Below are 6,141 nucleotides of genomic sequence, written 5' to 3' on the forward strand. Positions count from 1 at the left end.
GTTAGTTAAATACCATTATATATGTAATTACATATGTATGTAATATATCCTAACTGGAAGTCAACAAACACTAAATCCACGCTTTTTTATCATCTCTATAATCTTGTATTGAATAATATGCCATCTTTACCAATGTATTTTTTACAAATGATTTGAATTTATGAATATGCATAGTTAAAAATGTCTCGGCAAAGTTAAGAATGGGTCGGCTATTCAATTCCAAGGCTTGGCTTGGTTTGGCTCGGCTAAGCATATATCGTTACCAATAAGAAAAAAATATAACATAAAGCATGAAGTCCATTCCAATGGCAGGAGGAACAGATATAAAAAACTTAAACCATTGTGTATTGTTGTCTTCCGGTTTGAAAGGTGAGAGAACCGTCGTTGACGTTTGTTGACGTTCATACGTCATTCATTCTAAAGCTAACAATGCAACGCACAGTTTATTTGCACCACGACCAGGGATGTTCGTAAAATGAACGACGAACGAACGAACTTTTAATACATTTGTATATTATATATTAAACAATTATATTTATGTATCATATCACAAAACAACGATATTTTTAAATGTATTTTCTCATTAATTTGAAATTTTTGTTTAATCCCATAAATAATAAGTGAATTAAAATTAATGGACATTCATACTGAAATAAATTTTGTAAACTAGAAAAATATTTCAAGATAAGTTCATGTTACAATCAAACGAAATCCAAAAAGCCTTTATGTAATATAGAAGTTTTATACTTTTATTGTCAAACCAAAACTACAAATGGTTCGAAAAAAAAACTGTCGAAAGAACCGACGAAAGAAATTTAGCGTGTTTTCATTTTTTTTATTTCAGATGTTATTATTCTTGCAACTTTCAATAGAATAAAGAAATAGTAGGCCTCTTTCTAACTTAACTCAATGGCAAAGTTATATATTTAATTTTTTAGTTTCGATTGACATACACTTCTCCGATTTTTTAGCAGAATATGACGAGAGATAAGCCAAAGCCATATGTTATTACTTATATCCGAATTAAAGCAAGAGACCGCGCAACCATAAAATACTAGACTACCAAAAGTTTACGGTGGGTCCACTTTTTGGGAATGCGAAAGAAATTTGCTTAATTGTTTATAGAGTTGAGGCCACAATCTCCGGAGACGCAAAATTAGTGAGTCTGAAATAAATCGTAGGAAAAAATCTGAAATATTAAATTGGCGATGGTTGAACACGTTGATTTCTATCGAATGTTCATAGGACTCCGTGGCGCAACGGTAGCGCGTCTGACTCCAGATCAGAAGGTTGCGTGTTCAAATCACGTCGGGGTCAAATTTCCTTTTTATACCTCACAATCTTTTTTTTATTTCTTATATAATATTATATTGGATCACATCCTTTTAGTATAAATAAAAAATACAGTTCGTTTTCAACAATAAGATTTCTGAAATTTCTCAGTTCGATGACATAATGAGATCTTCGGATTCGAGCCGCTGGTCTGGTTAATAATAGGTATTTAGCAAACAGTACCATATTTGCCACAAGTGCACATAGGACTCGGGCCTAGGTTCAAACTTGAAAGGCCAACAAATATAATATATATATATATATAATGGCAAACAAAATAGGTATAGATAGGTATTCCTCAGAGCTCCATATTCTTCCAAATTGTGCTAGGGCGGCTCTATTTGCAAAACAAATTACCAGTTCAGAGTAAAATTGAGATAGCAAGCGATATAAATCACATATAAATCTATATGATCGGCTGTTACCTTTTATGTAGTCCAGATTAAATTTTTCCAAAAAAGGAAATCAGGAGAAGCTAGTTTGAATTGATGTCGTTTTCAAACGACAATTTACTCAAGAAGAACTTTGTTTAATTTTGAAACCAAAGTATAATAAGTATATAAACCTTGTCACATTATCTGTAACTTGAAGGTAATTACATAATACAGGAAAAATAGTTTAAGCATAACATTAATTTATAAAAAAAAAACATTGATAGTGTAGTACGTACTCAGTAGTACGGATGTATAAATCCAAGTATATAATAAAGTAAAAAAGCAACTTCTCTCGCCACAAGAACGTAAATCAATTTGTACATACTTAATAAGTACTTATAGTAAGAGATAAAAAAACTTTGGATAGCCTGGAACTAGGAAAACTGGAACCTCATAACCTGCAGTCTTAAACTGTAAAGATTAAGGAGACCCAAGAGCAATGATTAAATTAAACCTATTATAACTTCCGAATCCTTCGTCAAAACAATTTTCGAGTTATTTTAATTAGTTCCACCTTCGTAATACGCATTATAATTACTTGAAATTAAAATAATAGTAACATATTACGTAAGATAAAGTTCATTTAAACTCGCTCTGGACCTTGAGGTCCGAGTGACCGCAGTAAAGCCTCAATTACATTCGTGTTATTCGTAAGTTTATACGGTCGTGGCATTGCATAATATACAGGACAAACATTGAATAAGTCATTTTTACACACGAATAATTTTTAAACAAGGAACTGTAAGTAGAAATTTGTTTTTTTTTTTAATCCTTATTATACCGTTCAAAGTGTTGTTCTCTTTGTGTATAAAAAATTAAAAAAGTATTTTAGACCGTAATTATATGTTATACAATATGTATATTTAAAACTGTTTTGTTTTTCGACGTCGATTCGATTTTAAGTGATTTAATAAATATTAATTATGAGTTCCTATTTGTAACTGTTACCTTTTACAAGTTGTAGTAATGATTCTAAATTAAGAATAAATTAAAACAGCACTTGTACTATTTCAGATATCTAATCTGAGATTATTTTACTTTTAAGAAATTCATTTTGTTACCACGAATATTCAAGCCATCGCAAGTTTCTTATGATAATAGATACGATGCCTTCATAACTCGAAAAGGGAAGCATTTAAGATTAGAAGGTATTTTATTTTAATAGTAAAAAAAATACCTACCTGATTTTCGAAATCACTCGTTAAAGTTCAAGCACAAAACCGTAGGCAGTAGGCTTTGCCAAACTTAGGGCCAAGTGCTACTGTCAATTGCTCAACGGATAAACCCGATCTCGTTTTATTGGCAGTCTGTATTTTACGCGAGTCAGTAGCCGCTAACCAGGTAACACTGTCGAAACGTTAATCAATATAAAAAGGTATGATTCTCAAACTTATTATCGTTTTTCGTTTCTTACTAAAATTTATTATAATATACAAAGTTGTTCTAGTGTGTTTGTGTAACAAAATAAAAAACACACAAACTAGGATCTGTAATATTGTTACGATTTAAGTGTCTACACATTCGCTTGCTTCGTTTGTTTGGTTTGGATGTCTCTTTTAAGATTTCTCCTTATATACAATCACTACGTCACAGGTCGGTAATCTATGTATCTTTATATTTATAATTCTAAAAGGCTGGGTCGATTTTGATGAATTTCAATCTCAAAATCATTCACACTTCATTCTGCTTTATTTTATATAGAAAGAATATTCGTTAAGGATTTGACGTAAGCATATTTTTATATATAATAATAATAATAATGGTTAGGTAACAATAATGTTATATATGACTAATGACAATAACGCAATTACATATGCATTTATTTGATTTAAACTTTTTAAAGATTTTTCTCGTGTATTTATAATAATTTACCTCGTGCTCGGCTGCAAAAAACGACAAAGAAAACGTGAGGAAACCTGGATGTTCAAATGTACTTAACAAGAAAGGTTTTTGCCCAGTAGTGGGACATTATGCGGGCTGTCATTAATATTCGAACAATGATATCAAATTTTCGTAATACAAACAGAGGAACCGGATGGTCAATAAATGGGGATGTTCATTGATAATTTGTATGGTAACAAGCGACAAATGGTGAGTGGCAGGTCGTGGCGCAACACTTAACTTACGTGTGTCGATATTCCGGGACCTTCGTACGAAGCAACGCCTATATATACAGGCTGTTATAATATGTATAATTTTTTTTAAAGTTAACAACCTTCGATCACTGAAGTTATGATGAATTAAAGAATCATATACAGATTTATTAAACGTTTAACATAAAGGAATAAGAACGCTTCATTAATTTAAAATTAAACTGTATAGTGCGTGGGGGGTGTGATCGTACCGATCGGTTTTCTGACTGATTCGACCAATTTTTATAATTATTATGTTATTATGCAGTCAATAGAAAAGAAATTATTAACTTGCATTGCCTGGAGAACAAGACCAATAAGAAGGTACTGATTTTGTCCCCACTCACCTCATTGTATTTATGGATACAAATTTTAACGTATGTTTTTTAATTATAGTCCTCAATCACATAGTGAATCAACCATCAATCAACCATACGTAGATGTAAACGGCTAAATTGTTTCCGATATATTATTTATGTAATGTATAGTTGAACTGGATGACGTGACACCTGACGCGGAGGTGATAACTGCTCATTTAAATGGGTGCTGTGAGAAATATGAACTATTTCTTTTATCGCTAAAGCGCCATCAACCATTGGGAACTAAAGCATTATGTCCCATGTCTAGATTACGTGGAAATGTGGTACCTACCCAGATGAGTTTGCAAACTCTAACACCAAGTAAACATAAACAAGAATAATCGATCACGAACAAAAAAAAGTTTTATAACTTTTGCGATGACTTTTTAAACATGCTGTATACGTGACAGGAACCAAGTTTTATTATAAGACAGTCCTTGCGATTTATAACGAACCAATATTCGTGTAAGATTTGTTACGTAAACATCTTTTAATGTAAATAATAATACTAATATATAATATATAAATAAAATTAATATAAAAATGACGAGTGGAACACAGTAACGTTATATGACTAGTGACCATAACGCAATTATATATGCATATATTTGGCAAACAAAACCAGTGATAATCTCATAAAATAAATAGCAAATATTTAATACATACAGATCCGTTATAAATAAAAGTTTTAAGGTAAGAAAATAATAAATACTTTTAACTTATAAACATAAATATTTTGTGTCGTATGTTATCCGTTTAAGCCGCAATTATATCACCTTTTTGGTTATCAAGATCGTTTCGATACAGTTACACAAGTCGTGGTCACGATCTGAGGGTACAACAATAAAACAATTTAGGATAGCTGCTAGAACCCTATATACATATATAGGTAAACGAAATACCACTAGTTGACTTGTCTCGGAAACTATATGTCCAATTGGTCTGAAATTGAACGTGATTTTCTCAGTGAGAAAGGACTTTTGGAATTTTAACTTCAAGAGATGTAACTTTTAACTTTGTTACCTTTTTACTGTGGGTATGGATTTGAAGAAAACAGTTTTGTTATATAACTATTTAATTGTAGAAACCAAAATTTATAAATCTTACAATAAGTTTAGTTACATAGTTTAGTTACAGCTTTGGTACTATAGATAATTAAAAAATATGCCAGCTGGACTCAGCGTGGGTCACTTGGGATAAAAGGAATGTTTGAAAATACAATGCATTATAATTTATCTTATTAAATATTAAAATTTAGGCGCCACTGACGATTTAAAGATTGTATATTTGATTATTTAGTACACCGTTCGCCAGGCCGGTGTAACCAAGTTTGTATAAAAAATTAAAGTGGAGTTTTGAAGTTTTTATCAAACTTCAAAACTCCATTATAAATATATTCTGAAAAGATATACGCTGTTAAAGCACTGAAGTAACAATCAATCACAAATTAAGAAACTCAATTATTAAGGTAGCTCACCGATATATTCAGAATATCGAATTTGAAGTTTGAATTCGGTGTTAAGCCGATGACATAAAAATGCAAAAAGAACGAACTGAATGTTCTTGAAACTTTGAAAGATACGGGAGTGTGGCCAGTATAACCACCAACATTAAATAGGAATTATATCCATATTATTTAATAAAAGCCAATTATAAGGCAAAATAAATCTGTCATAATAAATTTCCGACATTTTCAACTAAAAACTAACCCTTTATTGGATGACAGCTAATAAACTAATCTGAAACGATGCAAAATGACTTCCAACAAATACAACAAACGAATTAGATAATAAAATCTAATTTTAATGATTATTTCACTGCACTGATAAAATAAATGTAATTTATTTTATTATTTAAATTCAAAGAAAATGCCAAAATGATGTA

The 6,141-nt window shown here is 30.7% G+C and overlaps 1 non-coding gene across 1 annotated transcript; it reads left to right on the forward strand.

The window, feature by feature from the left end:
- The first annotated feature begins 1,245 nt into the window (after positions 1-1,245).
- On the forward strand, positions 1,246-1,317 carry Trnaw-cca (transfer RNA tryptophan (anticodon CCA)). The gene has a single exon. It is a non-coding gene; the product is annotated as a tRNA-Trp (tRNA).
- The last annotated feature ends 4,824 nt before the right edge of the window (positions 1,318-6,141 follow it).

The sequence above is a fragment of the Vanessa tameamea genome, chromosome 21 (genome assembly GCF_037043105.1).
Source record: "Vanessa tameamea isolate UH-Manoa-2023 chromosome 21, ilVanTame1 primary haplotype, whole genome shotgun sequence".
NCBI classification, from domain to species: Eukaryota; Metazoa; Arthropoda; class Insecta; order Lepidoptera; family Nymphalidae; genus Vanessa; species Vanessa tameamea.